This window comes from Ranitomeya imitator, chromosome 9 (assembly GCF_032444005.1).
Source record: "Ranitomeya imitator isolate aRanImi1 chromosome 9, aRanImi1.pri, whole genome shotgun sequence".
Classification (NCBI taxonomy): Eukaryota; Metazoa; Chordata; class Amphibia; order Anura; family Dendrobatidae; genus Ranitomeya; species Ranitomeya imitator.
Genome location: NC_091290.1, coordinates 41,823,893 through 41,845,525, shown reverse-complemented (window position 1 = coordinate 41,845,525; position 21,633 = coordinate 41,823,893). Strand labels below are relative to the sequence as shown.

The following is a 21,633-nucleotide window of genomic DNA, read 5'->3' as shown; positions in this document are numbered from 1 at the left end:
TTGCAGTTTATCATCAAGGCTCTTGGTTTGTCTCGTTATTTGCCCACATAATGTGGATGAAACAGATTAACACTAATACATGAGGGCAATTTTCTGTCAATATCAGAAATTAGATTTTAAGGAACTTACACCGACTAGCCTCTATTCTATCAGCCTTTCATCATTGCTTTCCTCTTCTAGAGGCATATATAATGACCAGCAAATGCCACAATTAGATTTAGATACATCCGATAAAAACGAAGGCTAAGGGGTGATCTTATTACAATGTAAAGTGCAAAGACCTTTCTAATGATCTTTTTACTCATAGACCTGAGACAGCGACAAGGGGGCATCCTCTACGTCTGGAGGAAAGAAGGTTTAACCCCTTAATGACCGCCGATACGCCTTTTAACGGCGGCAGTTAATGAAGGGCGCTGTGGAAAAAGTGAATAGCGCCCCCCCAGAGTCGGATTTTCTCTGGGTTCTCGGTTGCCGAGGGTAGCCAAGACCCCAGAGAACACGATTCGGGGGGTTTTTACTGAACCTCGGGTTGCGACCGCCGGTAATTAACCGTTTACCGGCAGCCACAAAAAAACCATGCGATTTCCCATTTAATTTCTCTGTCCTCCGATGTGATCGCACATCAGAGGACAGAGAAATGGGGTCCCCGATACTCACCCGTCTCCCCCGATGCTCCTCTTGGCTCCCGATGTTCGCCGCCATCTTTTTGCACCCGGCAGATCTTGGCACCCGGCAGATCTTTGGGTCCTCGGCTGCTGGGGGTAGCAGAGACCCAAAAGAACATGATCGGGGTCGATTTTTATTGACCCCTGTTTTGCGATTGCCGGTAATTAACCGTTTACGGCGAACGCAAAAAAAAAAAAAGCTGCGTGTCATTCTCTGTCCTCTGATGTGATCGCACATCAGAGGACAGAGAAATAGGGGGATTCGGGGACCCTATCATACTTACCGGTGTCCCTGGTTCCTCCTCCGTCCCCTCCTGGCCACCGGCTTCTTCCTCCGGGAAGAAAATGGCGAGAGCATGCGCAGTGTGCCCGCCGTGATGTGCCGGCTGGCAGAGGAAGATTCTTCCTCTTGTTTTATTTTGGTCACTGTGAGATCCTATCACAGTGATTAAAATAAAAAAAATAGTAAATTACCCCCCACCCCTTTATCACCCCCTTAAGTAGGAAAAGATGATAAAATAAAAACAAGTATGTATTTCTGTTTTCCAATTAGGGTTAGGGCTAGGGTTGGTGTTAAAGTTAGGGTTGGGGCTAAAGTTAGGGTTAGGGTTGGGGCTAAAGTTAGGGTTAGAGTTGGGATTAGGGTTAGGGTTGGTATTAGGGTTAAGGTTGGCATTAGGGTTATGTTTGGGATTAGTGTTATGATGCGGTGGTCTAGGAGCAACATGGAACGAGCTCTGAAGGAAGTGGTAACTGTACTGACCGCAGTCCCTAAGCTCAACACAACACTAGAAGTAGCCGTGGAATGCTCCTAACTCTCCCTAGGCATCTTGTCACAGCCTAAGAGCTAACTACCCCTAAAGAAAGAAGCAGGAACGCTATCTTGCCTCAGAGAAAATCCCCAAAGGATAGATTAGCCCCTCACAAATAATGACTGTGAGTGGAGAGGGAAAAGACATACACAGAATGAAACCAGGATGAGCACAGGAGGCCAGTCTAGCTAAATAGATAGGACAGGATGGAATACTGTGCGGTCAGTATAAAACACTACAAAAATTCACGCAGAGTTTACAAAAAAAATCTCCACACCTGACTAAAGGTGTGGAGGGTAAATCTGCTTCCCAGAGCTTCCAGCAAGACAGAAATAATAATAACTGATAAGCTGGACAAACATAGAAAGCACAGAATGGATAAGTCCACAATCTATGGACAGAAAAGAGCAAGCAAAAACTTAGCTTTGCTGAACTGGTCAGGATAACAGGGAAATCCAAAGAGATGTGAATCCAACCAGGAACCATTTACAAGTGGCACTGGCTGAAGGAACAGCCAGGCCTAAATAGCCGAGCAGAAGAGATAAGTGGAGGCAGCTGATGACAGTTAACTCCAAGGAGAAGCCATACCACTTGAAACCACAAGAGGGAGCCCAAGAGCAGAACTCACAAAAGTGCCACTTACAACCACCGGAGGGAGCCCAAGAGCGGAATTCACAACAGATTAGGGTTAGGTTTGGGATTAGGGTCAAGGTTGGGGTTAGGGTTGAGATTATGATTAGGGGTGTGTTGGGCTTAGGAATTTGATTAGGGTTAGGGTTGGGATTAGGGTTAGGGGTGTTTTGGCGTTAGGGTTGTGATTAGGGTTATGCCATAGGGTTATGCCATAGGGTTAGGGGTGTTTTGGTGCTAGGGTTGTGATTAGGGTTATGCCATAGGGTTAGGGGTGTTTTGGGGTTAGGGTTTTGATTAGGGTTATGGATTGGGTTGGGATTAGCGTTAGGGGTGTGTTGGGGTTATGGTTGGAGTTAGAATTGGGGGGTTTCCACTGTTTAGGTACATCAGGGGGTCTCCAAACGCGACAGCCAATTTTGCGTTCAAGAAGTCAGTTGGTGCTCCCTCCCTTCTGAGCTCTGCCGTGTGCCCAAACAGTGGTTTACCCCCACATATGGGGTATCAGCGTACTCAGGACTGATTGGACAACAACTTTCCTGTTACCCATGCGAAAATAAAAAAAATTGTGGGCTAAAAAATTATTTTTGTGGGGAAAAAATGATTTTTTATTTTCATGGCTCTGCGTCAAACTTCTGTGAAGCACTTGGGCGTTCGAAATGCTCACCACATATCTAGATAAGTTCCTTGTGGGGTCTAGTTTCCAAAATAGGTCACTTGTGGGGGGTTTCTACTGTTTAGGTACATCAGGGGCTCTGAAAATGCAACATGACACCTGCAGACCATTCCATCAAAGTCTGCATTTTAAAACGTCACTACTTCCCGTCCGAGCCCTGATGTGTGCCCAAACAGTGGTCCCCCCCACATATGGGGGAAATCAGTGTACTCAGGACAAATTGGACAACAAATTTTGGGGTCCAATTTCTCCTGTTACCCTTGGGAAAATAAAAAATTGAGGGATAAAAAAATCATTTTTATGGAAAATTTTTTTATATATATATATACTGTATGTGTGTATATATATATATATATATATATATACATATATATATATATATAATTTTTTTTTTTTTTCAAGACTGCATTATAAACTTCTGTGAAGCACTTTGGGAGTTCAAAGTGCTCACCACACATCTAGATAAGTTCCTAAGGGGGTTTAGTTTCCAAAATGGGGTCACTTGTGGGGGTTTCTACTGTTTAGGTACATCAGGGGCTCGGCAAACACAATGTGACACCCACAGACCATTCCATCAAAGTCTGCATTCCAAAACGGCGCGCCTTCCCTTACGAGCTCTGCCATGCGCCCAAACAGTGGTCCCCCCACATATGAGGTATCAGCGTACTCAGGATAAATTGCACAGTAAATTTTGGGGTCCAATTCTCCTGTTACCAGAGGCGTATCTAGGGCTTCTGGCACCCAGGGCATATGCGATTTTCACACTTAGTCATGTACCTTCAAGCTCCTCTCCCTAATGCTCTCAATGTTCAGTGAAAAACGGAGAAGCAGAAGAGAAGCTCGTTGTCACAGGACCGTAAGTATGAAAGTCGCATATGAGAGAAGTGTCCATGTGATGACTACTGGAACCTGCAGAGCTGAATCCTGACATCGCAGGCTTCTGAATTCTCACAACTAATGTGCTGCACATTTTTAGGATTCTCCCTTGCCTGTGGACAGTCATGTCAGCACAAGTATGTGATTTGTATACTTCTGGCCACATTCCGACTAGACGTGTCTGACCTCGCTCAGTTAATTTTCATTGAGTGAGGCCACACACGTCTAGTCAGCATGTGACCGCATGTATGTAAATCGCCAGCATGAGAGAATTCTGACAGTGTGCAGTGCGCACTGTGAGAACTCAGAAGTCTGCCCTCGTTCCCCAATACTGTTTCCTCATACATGCCAACCCATTCCCCTGTACTGTTTCCTCATATATGCCCCCCATCTCCCCCTTTGCTCTTCATTTTGTGTCCTTAAAATACTGTTTCCTCATACATGCCAACCCATTCCCCTGTACTGTTTCCTCATATATGTCCCCCATTCCCCACACAGCTCCACATCATTCCCCCCATTCCCCACACAGCATCTCATCATCTCCCCATTCCCCACATAGCGTCTCATCATCTCCCCATTCCCCACATAGCGTCTCATCATCTCCCAATTCCCCACACAGCGTCTCATCAGCCCCCATTCCCCACACAGCGTCTCATCAGCCCCTATTCCCCAGACAGCTCCTCATCATTCCCCTATTCCCCAGACAACTCCTCATCATCCCCCTATTCCCCACACAGGGTCTCATCATCCCCCTATTCCCCACACAGCATCTCATCATCTCCCCATTCCCCACATAGCGTCTCATCATCCCCCTATTCCCCACACAGGGTCTCATCATCCCCCTATTCCCCACACAGCATCTCATCATCTCCCCTATTCCCCACATAGCGTCTCATCATCTCCTCATTCCCCACACAGCATCTCATCATCTCCCCTATTCCCCACATAGCGTCTCATCATCTCCTCATTCCCCACACAGCATCTCATCATCTCCCAATTCCCCACACACAGCGTCTCATCAGCCCCCATTCCCCACACAGCATCTCATCATCTCCCCTATTCCCCACATAGCGTCTCATCATCTCCTCATTCCCCACACAGCATCTCATCATCTCCCCTATTCCCCACATAGCGTCTCATCATCTCCTCATTCCCCACACAGCATCTCATCATCTCCCAATTCCCCACACACAGCGTCTCATCAGCCCCCATTCCCCACACAGCGTCTCATCATCCCCCTATTCCCCACACAGGGTCTCATCATCCCCCTATTCCCCACATAGCGTCTCATCATCTCCCCATTCCCCACACAGCGTCTCATCAGCCCCCATTCCCCACACAGCGTCTCATCATCCCCCTATTCCCCACACAGGGTCTCATCATCCCCCTATTCCCCACATAGCGTCTCATCATCTCCCCATTCCCCACACAGCGTCTCATCATCCCCCATTTCCCACACAGCGTCTCATCAGCCCCCATTCCCCAGACAGCTCCTCATCATTCCCCCATTCCCCACACAGCATCTCATCAGCCCCTATTCCCCACACAGCGTCTCATCAGCCCCTATTCCCCACACAGCGTCTCATCAGCCCCTATTCCCCACACAGCGTCTCATCAGCCCCTATTCCCCACACAGCTCCTCATCATCCCCCATTCCCCACACAGCGTCTCATCAGCCCCTATTCCCCACATAGCGTCTCATCAGCCCCCATTCCCCACACAGTGTCTCATCAGCCCCCATTCCCCACACAACGTCTCATCAGCCCCCATTCCCCACACAGCGTCTCATCAGCCCCTATTCCCCACACAGCGTCTCATCAGCCCCCATTCCCCACACAGCGTCTCATCAGCCCCCATTCCCCACACAGCTCCTCATCATTCCCCCATTCCCCACACAGCTCCTCATCATCCCCCTATTCCCCACACAGGGTCTCATCATCCCCCTATTCCCCACACAGCATCTCATCATCTCCCCATTCCCCACATAGCGTCTCATCATCTCCTCATTCCCCACACAGCATCTCATCATCTCCCAATTCCCCACACACAGCGTCTCATCAGCCCCCATTCCCCACACAGCGTCTCATCATCCCCCTATTCCCCACACAGGGTCTCATCATCTCCCCATTCCCCACACAGCGTCTCATCAGCCCCCATTCCCCAGACAGCTCCTCATCATTCCCCCATTCCCCACACAGCATCTCATCAGCCCCTATTCCCCACACAGCGTCTCATCAGCCCCTATTCCCCACACAGGGTCTCATCAGCCCCTATTCCCCATACAGCGTCTCATCAGCCCCTATTCCCCACACAGCTCCTCATCATCCCCCATTCTCCACACAGCGTCTCATCAGCCCCCATTCCCCACACAGCTCCTCATCATCCCCCATTTCCCACACAGCGTCTCATCAGCCCCCATTCCCCAGACAGCTCCTCATCATTCCCCACACAGCATCTCATCAGCCCCTATTCCCCACACAGCGTCTCATCAGCCCCTATTCCCCACACAGCGTCTCATCAGCCCCTATTCCCCACACAGCTCCTCATCATCCCCCATTCCCCACACAGCGTCTCATCAGCCCCTATTCCCCACACAGCGTCTCATCAGCCCCTATTCCCCACACAGCTCCTCATCATCCCCCATTCCCCACACAGCGTCTCATCAGCCCCTATTCCCCACACAGCGTCTCATCAGCCCCCATTCCCCACACAGTGTCTCATCAGCCCCCATTCCCCACACAGCGTCTCATCAGCCCCCATTCCCCACACAGCGTCTCATCAGCCCCTATTCCCCACACAGCTCCTCATCATCCCCCATTCCCCACACAGCGTCTCATCAGCCCCTATTCCCCACACAGCATCTCATCATCTCCCCATTCCCCACACAGCGTCTCATCAGCCCCTATTCCCCACACAGCGTCTCATCAGCCCCCATTCCCCACACAGCGTCTCATCAGCCCCCTATTCCCCACACAGCTCCTCATCATCCCCCATTCCCCACACAGCGTCTCATCAGCCCCTATTCCCCACACAGCGTCTCATCATCTCCCCATTCCCCACACAGTGTCTCATCAGCCCCTATTCCCCACACAGCGTCTCATCAGCCCCTATTCCCCACACAGCTCCTCATCAGCCCCCATTCCCCACACAGCGTCTCATCAGCCCCTATTCCCCACACAGCGTCTCATCAGCCCCCATTCCCCACACAGCGTCTCATCAGCCCCCATTCCCCACACAGTGTCTCATCAGCCCCCATTCCCCACACAGCGTCTCATCATCTCCCCATTCCCCACACAGTGTCTCATCAGCCCCTATTCCCCACACAGTGTCTCATCAGCCCCTATTCCCCACACAGTGTCTCATCATCTCCCCATTCCCCACACAGAGTCTCATCAGCCCCCATTCCCCACACAGCGTCTCATCAGCCCCCATTCCCCACACAGTGTCTCATCATCTCCCCATTCCCCACACAGCGTCTCATCAGCCCCTATTCCCCACACAGCGTCTCATCAGCCCCTATTCCCCACACAGTGTCTCATCATCTCCCCATTCCCCACACAGCGTCTCATCAGCCCCTATTCCCCACACAGCGTCTCATCAGCCCCCATTCCCCACACAGCGTCTCATCAGCCCCCTATTCCCCACACAGCTCCTCATCATCCCCCATTCCCCACACAGCGTCTCATCAGCCCCTATTCCCCACACAGCGTCTCATCATCTCCCCATTCCCCACACAGTGTCTCATCAGCCCCTATTCCCCACACAGCGTCTCATCAGCCCCTATTCCCCACACAGCTCCTCATCAGCCCCCATTCCCCACACAGCGTCTCATCAGCCCCTATTCCCCACACAGCGTCTCATCAGCCCCCATTCCCCACACAGCGTCTCATCAGCCCCCATTCCCCACACAGCGTCTCATCAGCCCCCATTCCCCACACAGCGTCTCATCAGCCCCTATTCCCCACACAGTGTCTCATCAGCCCCTATTCCCCACACAGTGTCTCATCAGTTCCCATTCCCCACACAGCGTCTCATCAGCCCCCATTCCCCACACAGCGTCTCATCAGCCCCTATTCCAAATGCGTCCTCATTCCCTTGTACCCTGGGTCCACCATGATGCAGCTCCTCTCCTCACATGGCTCCATGCTGCAGCCCCTTGGTCCTCTCTTCGCACGGCTCCATGCTGCAGCTCCTCATTTCCGGATTCTCTTCTCCACCAGCAGCTTCCTGCAATCGACTCCTCCCCCTCAAGAAATCAACTCCAGTTTAGACGCTGCCCTGCAGTCAGATCTTCAATTGTACTCGTGTCTAAGATACGAGTACAATTGAATACTGGGAGCCGGCACGCTGCAGCTTCTCTGTGCCGGCTGTCAGCTTGACAGTCGGCACAGAGAACAGCTGACTCCCAGTCCGGGGGACGGCAGAATGCAGCTGCTGGGGGAGACACTACGGACCGCCACGTTAGGTGGCCCGACTGCGCCCCCCTGCCAGCTGCGCCCGGGGCAAATGCCCCGGCTGCCCCCCCCTAGATACGCCACTGCCTGTTACCCTTGTGAAAGTAACAAATCTGGGGGTGAAAAGATCATTTTTGTGGAAAATATGTTTTTTTTATTTTTTTATTTTCATGGCTCTACATTATAAACTTCTGTGAAGCAGTTGGGAGTTCATAGTGCTCACCACACATCTAGATAAGCTCTTTGGAGGGTCTAGTTTCCAAAATGGGGTCACTTGTGGGGGGTTTCTACTGTTTAGGTACATCAGGAGCTCTGCAAATGCAACGTGACGCCTACAGACCATTCCATTAAAGTCTGCATTTTAAAACGTCACTACTTCCCTTCCGAGCCCCGATGTGTGCCCAAACAGTGGTCCCCCCACATATGGTGTATCAGCGTACTCAGGACAAACGGGACAACAAATTTTGGGGTCCAATTTCTCCTGTTACCCTTGAGAAAATAACAAATTGTGAGCTAAAAATAATTTTTGAGGAAAAAAAAGGATTTTTTATTTTCACGGCTCTACATTATAAATTTCTGTGAAGCACTTGGGGGTTCAAAGTGCTCACCACACATCTAGATAATTTCCTTAAGGGGTCTAATTTCCAAAATGGTGTCACTTGTTGGGGGTTTCCACTGTTTAGTCACATCAGGGGCTCTCTAAACGTGACATGGCGTCTGATGTTGTGAATTCTGTGGCAGAGCTCCCTCCTGTGGTCACAAGTGGTACTTCGGCTGATTCTCTCTATGAGCTTCCGTTGGTGGAGGAGAGTGGTACCGCGGCTTCTGAGTTTCCTTCCTCAGGTGATGTGGTGAAGTCGTTAGGTGCTGCTCTATTTAACTCCACCTAGTGCTTTCATCCTGGCCTCCAGTCAATGTTCTAGTATTGGACCTGTTTCCTCCTGGATCGTTCCTGTGGCCTGCTGCTCTGCATAGCTAAGTTCATCTTGCTATTTGTTTGCTGTTTTTTTCTGTCCAGCTTGTCTATTTGTTTTTTTCTGCTTGCTGGAAGCTCTGGGACGCAGAGGGTGTACCTCCGTGCCGTTAGTTCGGTACGGAGGGTCTTTTTGCCCCCTTTGCGTGGTTTTTGTAGGGTTTTGTGTTGACCGCAAAGTTACCTTTCCTATCCTCGCTCTGTTCAGAAAGTTGGGCCTCACTTTGCTAAATCTATTTAATCTCTACATTTGTCTTTTCATCTTAACTCACAGTCATTATATGTGGGGGCTGCCTTTTCCTTTGGGGAATTTCTCTGAGGCAAGGTAGGCTTATTTTCTATCTTCAGGCTAGCTAGTTTCTCAGGCTGTGCCGAGTTGCATAGGGAGCGTTAGGCGCAATCCACGGCTGCCTTTAGTGTGGTTGGAGAGGATTAAGGATTGCGGTCAGCAGAGTTCCCACGTCTCAGAGCTCGTTCTTGTTTTTTGGATTATTGCCAGGTCACTGTATGTGCGCTGACCTCTATGTCCATTGTGGTACTGAATTACCTTTCATAACAGTACTGGAGGCCCCAAAAGTACTAATGATTCTCAGTAGAGGGAAAAAAGAAGTTCTGAGACCATTTTTTTTTCTTTGCACTGTGTTTTGCCTTTTTTTTCCCCTAGACATTTGGGTGGTTCAGGACACAGGTGTAGCAATGGACATTAAAGGTCTGTCTTCATGTGTGGATCAGCTCACGGCAAGAGTACAAAGTATTCAAGACTTTGTGGTTCAGAATTCTATGTTAGGACCGAGAATTCTTATTCCTGATTTGTTTTTTGGAGATAGAACTAAATTTCTGAGTTTCAAAAATAATTGTAAACTATTTCTGGCTTTGAAACCTCGCTCCTCTGGTGACCCAGTTCAACAAGTTAGGATCGTTATTTATTTTTTGCGTGGCGACCCTCAGGACTGGGCATTTTCTCTTGCGTCAGGAGATCCTGCATTAAGTAATATCGATGCATTTTTCCTGGCGCTCGGATTGCTGTACGATGAGCCTAATTCTGTGGATCAGGCAGAGAAGAATTTGCTGGCTCTGTGTCAGGGTCAGGATGAAATAGAGGTATATTGTCAGAAATTTAGAAAGTGGTCCGTACTCACTCAGTGGAATGAAGGTGCGCTCGCAGCTATTTTCAGAAAAGGTCTCTCTGAAGCCCTTAAGGATGTCATGGTGGGATTTCCTATGCCTGCTGGTCTGAATGAGTCTATGTCTTTGGCCATTCAGATCGGTCGACGCTTGCGCGAGCATAAATCTGTGCACCATTTGGCGGTATTACCTGAGCTTAAACCTGAGCCTATGCAGTGCGATAGGACTTTGACCAGAGTTGAACGGCAAGAACACAGACGTCTGAATGGGCTGTGTTTCTACTGTTGTGATTCCACTCATGCTATCTCTGATTGTCCTAAGCGCACTAAGCGGTTCGCTAGGTCTGCCACCATTGGTACGGTACAGTCAAAATTTCTTCTGTCTGTTACCTTGATCTGCTCTTTGTCATCATATTCTGTCATGGCATTTGTGGACTCAGGCACTGCTCTGAATTTGATGGACTTGGAGTATGCTAGGCGTTGTGGGTTTTTCTTGGAGCCCTTGCAGTGTCCTATTCCATTGAGAGGAATTGATGCTACGCCTTTGGCCAAGAATAAGCCTCAGTACTGGACCCAGCTGACCATGTGCATGGCTCCTGCACATCAGGAGGTTATTCGCTTTCTGGTGTTGCATAATCTGCATGATGTGGTCGTGTTGGGGTTGCCATGGCTACAAGTCCATAATCCAGTATTAGATTGGAAATCCATGTCTGTGTCCAGCTGTGGTGATGTCCCATTTCTGACTATTTCGTCATCCACCCCTTCTGAGGTTCCTGAGTTCTTGTCTGATTACCGGGATTTATTTGATGAGCCCAAGTCCGATACCCTACCTCCGTATAGGGATTGTGATTGTGCTATCGATTTGATTCCTGGTAGTAAATTCCCAAAAGGTCGACTGTTTAATTTATCTGTGCCTGAGCACGCCGCTATGCGGAGTTATGTGAAGGAGTCTTTAGAGAAGGGGCATATTCGCCCGTCATCGTCGCCATTAGGAGCAGGGTTCTTTTTTGTAGCCAAGAAGGATGGTTCACTGAGACCTTGTATAGATTACCGCCTTCTAAATAAGATCACGGTTAAATTTCAGTACCCCTTGCCATTGTTATCTGATTTGTTTGCTCGGATTAAGGGGGCTAGTTGGTTCACCAAGATAGATCTTCGTGGTGCGTATAATCTTGTGCGTATTAAGCGAGGCGATGAGTGGAAAACTGCATTTAATACGCCCGAGGGCCATTTTGAGTATCTAGTAATGCCGTTCGGACTTGCCAATGCTCCATCAGTGTTTCAGTCCTTTATGCATGACATCTTCCGAGAGTACCTGGATAAATTCCTGATTGTGTACTTAGATGACATTTTGATCTTCTCGGATGATTGGGAGTCTCATGTGAAGCAGGTCAGAACGGTGTTTCAGGTCCTGCGTGCTAATTCTTTGTTTGTGAAGGGATCAAAGTGTCTCTTTGGTGTTCAGAAGGTTTCATTTTTGGGGTTCATCTTTTCCCCTTCTACTATCGAGATGGACCCTGTTAAGGTCCAAGCCATCCATAATTGGACTCAGCCGACATCTCTGAAAAGTCTGCAAAAGTTCCTGGGCTTTGCTAATTTTTATCGTCGCTTCATCTGCAATTTTTCTAGTATTGCTAAACCATTGACCGATTTGACCAAGAAAGGTGCTGATGTGGTCAATTGGTCTTCTGCTGCTGTGGAAGCTTTTCAAGAGTTGAAGTATCGTTTTTCTTCTGCCCCTGTGTTGTGTCAACCAGATGTTTCGCTTCCGTTCCAGGTCGAGGTTGATGCTTCTGAGATTGGAGCAGGGGCTGTTTTGTCGCAGAGAAGTTCTGATTGCTCGGTGATGAAACCATGCGCCTTCTTTTCCAGGAAGTTTTCGCCTGCTGAGCGAAATTATGATGTGGGCAATCGAGAGTTGCTGGCCATGAAGTGGGCATTCGAGGAGTGGCGTCATTGGCTTGAAGGAGCTAAGCATCGCGTGGTGGTCTTGACTGATCATAAGAACTTGACTTATCTCGAGTCTGCCAAGCGGTTGAATCCTAGACAGGCTCGCTGGTCGCTGTTTTTCTCCCGTTTTGACTTTGTGGTTTCGTACCTTCCGGGCTCTAAAAATGTGAAGGCGGATGCCCTGTCTAGAAGTTTTGTGCCCGACTCTCCGGGTGTATCTGAGCCGGTGGGTATCCTCAAAGAGGGAGTAATTGTGTCTGCCATCTCCCCTGATTTGCGGCGGGTGCTGCAAAAATTTCAGGCTAATAAACCTGATCGTTGCCCAGCGGAGAAACAGTTTGTCCCTGATAGGTGGACGAATAAAGTTATCTCTGAGGTTCATTGTTCGGTGTTGGCTGGTCATCCTGGAATCTTTGGTACCAGAGAGTTAGTGGCTAGATCCTTTTGGTGGCCATCTCTGTCGCGGGATGTGCGTACTTTTGTGCAGTCCTGTGGGATTTGTGCTCGGGCTATGCCCTGCTGTTCTCGTGCCAGTGGGTTGCTTTTGCCCTTGCCGGTCCCGAGGAGGCCTTGGACGCATGTCTCTATGGATTTTATTTCAAATCTTCCCGTCTCTCAAAAGATGTCAGTCATTTGGGTGGTCTGTGATCGCTTCTCTAAGATGGTCCATTTGGCACCCTTGTCTAAATTGCCTTCCTCCTCTGATTTGGTGCCATTGTTTTTCCAGCATGTGGTTCGTTTACATGGCATTCCAGAGAATATCGTTTCTGTCAGAGGTTTCCAGTTTGTTTCGAGGTTTTGGCGAGCCTTTTGTGGTAGGATGGGCATTGACTTGTCTTTTTCCTCGGCTTTCCATCCTCAGACTAATGGCCAGACCGAACGAACCAATCAGACCTTGGAAACATATCTGAGATGCTTTGTTTCTGCTGATCAGGATGACTGGGTGTCCTTTTTGCCTTTGGCTGAGTTCGCCCTTAATAATCGGGCCAGCTCGGCTACCTTGGTTTCACTGTTTTTCTGCAACTCTGGGTTCCATCCTCGTTTCTCTTCAGGGCAGGTTGAGTCTTCGGACTGTCCTGGTGTGGATACTGGGGTGGACAGGTTGCAGCAGATTTGGACTCATGTAGTGGACAATTTGACTTTGTCCCAGGAGAAGGCTCAACGTTTCGCTAATCGCAGACGCTGTGTGGGTCCCCGACTTCGGGTTGGGGACTTGGTTTGGTTATCTTCTCGTCATATTCCTATGAAGGTTTCCTCTCCTAAAGTTAAACCTCGTTTTATTGGTCCGTATAGGATTTCTGAGGTTCTTAATCCTGTGTCTTTTCGTCTGACCCTTCCAGATTCTTTTTCCATACATAACGTATTCCATAGGTCATTGTTGCGGAGATACGTGGCACCTATGGTTCCATCTGTTGATCCTCCTGCCCCGGTTTTGGTGGAGGGGGAGTTGGAGTATATTGTGGAGAAGATTTTGGATTCTCGTGTTTCAAGGCGGAAACTCCAGTATCTGGTTAAGTGGAAGGGTTATGCTCAGGAAGATAATTCCTGGGTCTTTGCCTCTGATGTCCATGCTCCCGATCTTGTTCGTGCCTTTCATATGGCTCATCCTGGTCGTCCTGGGAGCTCTGGTGAGGGTTCGGTGACCCCTCCTCAAGGGGGGGTACTGTTGTGAATTCTGTGGCAGAGCTCCCTCCTGTGGTCACAAGTGGTACTTCGGCTGGTTCTCTCTGTGAGCTTCCGTTGGTGGAGGAAAGTGGTACTGCGGCTTCTGAGTTTCCTTCCTCAGGTGATGTGGTGAAGTCGTTAGGTGCTGCTCTATTTAACTCCACCTAGTGCTTTGATCCTGGCCTCCAGTCAATGTTCTAGTATTGGACCTGTTTCCTCCTGGATCGTTCCTGTGGCCTGCTGCTCTGCATAGCTAAGTTCCTCTTGCTATTTGTTTGCTGTTTTTTTCTGTCCAGCTTGTCTATTTGTTTTTTCTGCTTGCTGGAAGCTCTGGGACGCAGAGGGTGTACCTCCGTGCCGTTAGTTCGGTACGGAGGGTCTTTTTGCCCCCTTTGCGTGGTTTTTGTAGGGTTTTGTGTTGACCGCAAAGTTAACTTTCCTATTCTCGCTCTGTTCAGAAAGTTGGGCCTCACTTTGCTAAATCTATTTCATCTCTACGTTTGTCTTTTCATCTTAACTCACAGTCATTATATGTGGGGGCTGCCTTTTCCTTTGGGGTATTTCTCTGAGGCAAGGTAGGCTTATTTTCTATCTTCATGCTAGCTAGTTTCTCAGGCTTTGCCGAGTTGCATAGGGAGCGTTAGGCGCAATCCACGGCTGCCTTTAGTGTGGTTGGAGAGGATTAGGGATTGCGGTCAACAGAGTTCCCAAGTCTCAGAGCTCGTTCTTGTTTTTTGGGTTATTGCCAGGTCACTGTATGTGCGCTGACCTCTATGTCCATTGTGGTACTGAATTACCTTTCATAACAGTCTGATCTCAATTCCAGCCAATTCTGCATTGAAAAAGTCAAACCGAACTCCTTCTTTTCCAAGCTCTGCCGTGCGCCCAAACAGCAGTTTACCCCCACATATGGGGTATCCACGTACTCAGGAGAAATTGCACAACAACTTTCATGGTCTAATTTCTCCTGTTACCCTTGTGAAAATAAAAATTTGGGGGCAAATATATCATTTTTGTAGAAAAAATGTGATTTTTTATTTTCACGGCTCTATGTTATAAACTTCTGTGAAGCACCTGGGGGTTTAAAGTGCTCACCACACATATAGACAAGTTCCTTAAAGGGTCTAGTTTCCAAAATGGTGTCACTTGTGGGGGTTTTCCACTGTTTAGGCACATCAGGGGCTCTCCAAACGCGACATGGCGTCCGATCTCAATTCCAGCCAATTCTGCATTGAAAAAGTCAAACAGTGCTCCTTCTCTTCCAAGCCCTGCGGTGCGCCCAAACAGTGGTTTACCCCCACATATGGGGTATTGGCGTATTCAGGAGAAATTGCACAACAAATTTTGTGGTTCATTTTCTCTTTTTACCCTTGTGAAAATAAAAAAATTGTTTCTGAAGTAAAATGTTTGCAAACAAAAGAAATGTTTATTTTTTCCTTCCACATTGTTTCAGTGGCTGTGAAGCACGTCAAGGGTTAATAAACTTCTTGAATGTGGTTTTGAGCACCTTGAGGGGTGTAGTTTTTAGAATGGTGTCAAGTTTGGGTATTTTCTGTCATGTACTCCCCTCAAAGTGACTTTAAATGTGAGATGGTCCCTAAAAAAAATGGTTTTGTAAATTTTGTTGTAAAAATGAGAAATCGCTGGTCAATTTTTAACCCTTATAACGTCCTAACAAAAAAAAAAATTTGTTTCCAAAATTGTGCTGATGTAAAGTAGACATGTGGGAAATGTTATTTATTAACTATTTTGTGTGACATATCTCTGATTTAAGGGCATAAAAATTCAAAGTTTGAAAATTGCAAAATTTTAAACTGTTCGCCATATTTCCCTTTTTTCATAAATAATCGCAAGTAATATCGAAGAAATGTTACCACTATCATGAAGTACAATATGTCACGAAAAAACAAACTCAGAATCAGCGGGATCCGTTAAAGCGTTCCAGAGTTATAACGTCATAAAGGGACAGTGGTCAGAATTGTAAAAATTGGCCCGGTCAAGTACCAAATTGGCTCTGTCACTAAGGGGTTAAGCATAATAACAGATGCGGATTCTTTACTGTAAGAGCAGTGAGACTATGGAACTCTCTGCCGTATGATGTTGTAATGAGTGATTCCCTACTAAAATTTAAGAGGGGACTGGATGCCTTTCTGGAAAAGTATAATGTTACAGGGTATATACACTAGATTCCTTGATAGGGCGTTGATCCAGGGAACTAGTCTGATTGCCGTATGTGGAGTCGGGAAGGAATTTTTTTCCCCAAAGTGGAGCTTACTCTTTGCCACATAGGATTTTTTTGCCTTTTTCTGGATCAGTGCTCCCCAAGTTCGGTCCTCAAGAGCCACCAACAGGTCATGTTTTCAGGATTTCCTTAGTACTGCCCACGTGATGGAATTATTCCATCATCTAGACAGGCAATAATTCCATCACCTGGGCCATACTAAGGAAATCCTGAAAACACGACCTGTTGGTGCCTCTTGAGGACTGAACTTGGGGAACACTGCTCTGGATCAACATGTTAGGGCATGTTAGGTTAGGCTATGGGTTGAACTAGATGGACTTAAAGTCTTCCTTCAACCTTTAAAACCATGTTACTATGTAATATTTTAAACATTATAATAAAACCACCAAAATGAGAAAAAAAACTTATAATACTTAAGTGTCATAAACAGCAGAGGTTTATTAATTCATTGTTTAAAAAATTAACATAAAAAGGTTAAAAGAGACTACGCACATACAAAGGGCATTGTTTGTCTAGTCTTTGGTGGTTTTGCCTGTTTTTTTCTTTGCCCCTTGTTCTTTTACTTTGCCCCCTTTTTTAAGCAATTTGATATATGTTTGCCTGCTTTTATTTTATATAGCAGAGTTTGGGATTTCAAGATGTTTTCAGCTGATTCATTAATTGCAACTTTAGAAGTTGAAAAAGTTTTGCACCAACGTGTTCCAGTTCCCCTTAGAATGGTTTTATGTACATCTGTCATTTTTGTTACCGTATTTGTTTGCTAAATTTTTAACAGAATATGATACCTTAGGGTAAATATTAGGTTAAAGACAAAACATTTTTATTTTGCACAAAATTCATGAACAATGTGCGCCATTTTGAAGAATTTGGTTTAAAAAAAAAATTCAACAAATGCAAAAAAAACCAAAAAAAACCTGCAAATGATGAATTGGGTAAAAAGAGTCTACCCATATGAAGCAGAATGGAGTGAATAGTACATAAACAGTTTACACAAAAGAAACTCCTGGCCATCGACAAAGTGCAAAAGTAGTTAATAATCATTAGGGCGTAAGTCAGAAGGATCATGGAATAATGAGATGGCGTAGAAGTGATGCAAACAGTGCTCAGTGTCAAAGAGCACCAAATGCCACGTGACCCAACACCCCAGGTGAATTATTACACGTGACATGCTAGTTGAGTTTGGATGGTCTCTCGGTGTTTGTGGCTCTTACTCTCTAAGCATTACTGGTATTACTCATGTAGTATTTTTCCAATTGTTGGTCTATCGAGAGCATTTTTCGCATGTAATTCTGTACTGTTCTCATCAGATTTCTCACCGTCTCCCATAATTTTGTGTCTTTTTCATTTGTCAATTTTTTAACGATGAATTAATAAACCTTTGAATTCTGACAAGATTTCTCATAGATAGCACTTGCACCTACAATAGTCTGTAGAGGTAGTTCACATGTCCGATTTATTTTTCCTCTGATCGAGTGGTATGCACGTAAGTATGGAGACAAGTCCAATATTGATCCAAGTGTTGGATCAAATTCACCAATGTAAGACTAAGTGTCCGTGAAAAAATTGGACAGCAGTCAGATTCCATCATCTTTGTGCGGCCCGTTTTTTTACGGACTGTTTGATATGAGACTGTTTGAAAACTTCCATCAGTTTTTTTTTTCCTTCTGAGCATAACTAATGTAAAAGATAGACAACCGATGAAGCATAAATGGCCTCTGAACAACATTTATAACACATTTATACTTTGTTAAACTTCAGACACTGTAAAATTTTGGTTGAATATTAAGCCAGACGTACTAGATGATATCTACTGTGGGTAATAATTACTTTTCATGGTCAATTTTATTATAATTTTTGACAGTTCAGTGTAGGATTTCATGCTAAAATTCTACGTCCTTTTGCTTCAAGCTGATAATAGATAGATGGTATTTATCAACAGAAATATGTTTGGCTAGCAGGTAAAAGGGTATTAGAGATTTGTGGCAAATACACAGGCTGTGCCATAAATGTCTGATAGATGGAGGTATCACTTCTAGGACCTCACCTGTCTCTAGAACAGGGGATTCACCACCAGGAGAGGTGGCCGATGATTGCTGCACCTAGGTAGAGCATGAATGGTGTGGGAGTCACAAAAACAGCCAAGCATACATTGTGTGCAGAATTATTAGGCAAGTTGTATTTTAGAGGATTATTTTTATTATTGATCAACAACTATGTTCTCAATCAACCCAAAAGACTCCTAAATATCAAAGCTTAATATTTTTGGAAGTTGGAGTGTTTTTTTTTTTTTAGATTTGGCTATCTTAGGAGGATATCCGTTTGTGCAGGAAACTATTACTGTGCAGAATTATTAGGCAACTTATTAAAAACCAAATATATTCCCATCTCACTTGTTTATTTTCACCAGGTAAACCAATATAACTGCACAAAATTTAGAAATAAACATTTCTGTCATGCAAAAACAAAACCCTAAAAAATTAGTGACCTATATAGCCACCTTTCTTTATGATGACACTCAGCAGCCTTCCATCCATAGATTCTGTCAGTTGCTTGATCTGTTTACGATCAACATTGCGTGCAGCAGCCACCACAGCCTCCAGACACTGTTCCGAGAGGTGGACTATTTTCCCTCCCTGTAGATCTCACATTTTATGAGGGACCACAGGTTCTCTATGGGATTCAGATCAGGTGAACAAGGGGGCCATGTCATAATTTTTTCTTCTTTGAGACCTTTACTGGCCAGCCACGCTGTGGAGTAGTTGGAGGCATGTGATGGAGCATTGTCCGGCATGAAAATCATGTTTTTATTGAACGATACCGACTTCTTCCTGTACCACTGCTTGAAGAAGTTGTCTTCCAGAAACTGGCAGTAGGTCTGGGAGTTGAGCTTCACTCCATCCTCAACCCGAAAAGGTGCCACAAGTTCATCTTGTCACGGTGCCTGGATATCTATGCTGCAGGGGAAGCTGCACACAGCAGTTGAGCAAAATGCCAAGTTACTAACCTGAACCCACAGGACCTTTGACATGAAACAGAGTGTACAGGTAACGAACAGGACCTAGACCATGTGACAGAGTGGGAGGAGGAAAAGGGGGCGGAGCCAGATGCCAGGGAAACAGAGAAGGGACAAGCACTAAAGAATTATCAAACAAGCAGAAGTCATAGCCAGGAGATAACGAGGTACCAAAAAACAGAGAGACAGAGGATTGTCAGAAGCAAAGCCAGAGTTCAGTAGCCAGGAACACAAACAGGGTAAAGCACAGAAAGCAAGACAACGCTATGCAAACCAGGCACACAATCCAGGAGTCACGCATACAGACAGAAACAGAATCTATAGCTGACAGAGAAACCAGGCTAGGAGCGAGTATAAATACCCCTCCCAATATAGAAAAGAGGCTAGCAAAAATTAACCCTGACAGGACATTAACCATGTCCTGACCATGACAGTACCCCCCCTTAACGGGGGGCCACTGGACCCCCAGGCTTCTCAGGGTATCTTACATGAAAAGCCCGCACCAGTCGATCAGCATGCACAGAACTGGCCAGAACCCATGACCTATCCTCAATAGAAAACCCCTTCCAATGTACAAGGTACTGAAGCCTACGACGCACCCACCGTGAATCAATTATGCGCCCTACCTCGTACTCCAGCTGACCCTCTACCAATACTGGCGGAACAAATGAAGAATCTTCTCTAACCGTCCCCACAGGTTTTAATAGGGACCTGTGGAAGACATTAGAAATTTTGAAAGAGGTGGGCAACTGTAACCTATAGGCCACCGGGTTGATCACCTCAATAATCTTGTATGGACCTATAAACCTGGGGCCCAACTTCATGGAGGGAATCTTAAGTTTGATGTTACGAGTAGACAACCATACCTTCTCCCCCACCGTCAGTGTAGAAGCTGACCCCCTCCTCCTGTCTGCAAAATGTTTGTACCTCTTTTGGGCTTTGGAGATGTTCGCCTGAACCTCCCTCCAAAGGGTTCTTAACTGTTGCACCAGACCCTCAGCACCAGGGCAACCAGAATCCATGCTGGAAAATTCTCCAAACTGTGGAACAAATCCACAATTGACTTCAAAGGGAGATTTGCCAGTAGACTGATTAATACGACAATTGAACGCAAACTCAGCCATGGGTAAAACCTCACACCAGTCCTCCTGTCTGGAAGAGGCCAGGCATCTCAAAATCTGTTCCAACGACTGGTTGGTGCGTTCAGTCTGTCCGTTGGATTCCGGGTGATAAGCAGAGGAAAATGACAACGTAACCCCCAACTTCTTACAAAAAGCTCTCCAAAACCTGGCCACAAACTGCACACCCCTGTCAGACACCACATTCACAGGGACCCCATGCAACCGAACTATATGCTGAACAAACAAGCGAGCCAAGGTTTCAGCAGAAGGCAACGCAGGTAGCGGCACAAAATGGGCTTGCTTTGAAAACCTATCAACCACAACCCAAACTACAGAGTTGCCCTTGGAAGACGGAAGATTAGTGATAAAATCCATGGAGAGGTGTGTCCAGGGTTTATCCGGAATTGGCAAAGGTACCAATTCCCCGGCCGGCCGGACCAGAGAGCTCTTAGAACGAGCACACACCCCACAAGAATTCACAAACTTTTTGATATCCGAACCCATAGAAGGCCACCAAAAGTTCCTAGCTACTGCCCCCCGAGTAGCTGCAGTCCCAGGGTGTGCACTCAACACAGAATCATGAAATTCTTGCAGAAGTGTGAAACGGAAGTGATCGGGTACAAACAGTTTACCTTGGGGTTTATTCCTGGGAGCTTGTGCTTGCGCATTCAAAATCTCCCTCTGTAACTCAGATGAGACTTCAGCCACAACCACTCCAGGTTGAAGAATGGAGGAAGGAGGTTCTGGAGAGGACACAGAATCAAAACTACGGGATAAGGCATCCGCCTTCACATTTTTAGACCCTGGTCGAAATGTAATGGTAAAATGAAACCGAGAAAAAAAAAGTGCCCACCGAGCCTGTCTGGGGGTTAATCTCTTAGCGGACTCGATATAGGCCAAATTTTTATGATCAGTGATGACCGTAACGGGAAAAACAGCCCCCTCCAGAAAATGCCTCCATTCTTCGAAGGCCAATTTAATTGCCAACAATTCTCTGTTGCCGACATCATAATTTCTCTCGGCCGAAGAGAATTTTTTAGAGAAAAAGGCACAGGGTTTAAGGTTAGTAAGGGTGGACGGACCCTGAGACAACACTGCCCCCACCCCCACCTCCGAGGCGTCAACCTCCACGATAAAAGGTTTCGATGGATCGGGTTGTATCAACACGGGTGCTGAAGTGAAACATTTCTTCAGTGTCAGAAAGGAATTTTTTGCGGCCATGGACCAATTTTTTACATCCGCCCCTTTGAGTGCGAGGTCCGTCAAGGGTTTCACTACCTGCGAAAACCCTTTAATGAACTTCCTATAATAATTAGCGAAGCCCAGAAATCGTTGCAACCCCTTCAGGTCCTGAGGTTGCACCCAATCAGAAATGGCCTGAACCTTCCCAGGATCCATGCGGAATCCCTCCCCAGATACAATTAACCCCAGA

At 46.7% G+C, this 21,633-nt stretch overlaps 1 protein-coding gene across 1 annotated transcript in view; it reads left to right on the top strand.

Moving 5' to 3' along the window:
• The window catches only part of NAALADL1 (N-acetylated alpha-linked acidic dipeptidase like 1), a 70,261-nt gene that overhangs the window by 618 nt on the left and 48,010 nt on the right, over positions 1-21,633 (top strand). The gene's annotated exons all lie outside the window — the stretch shown is intronic.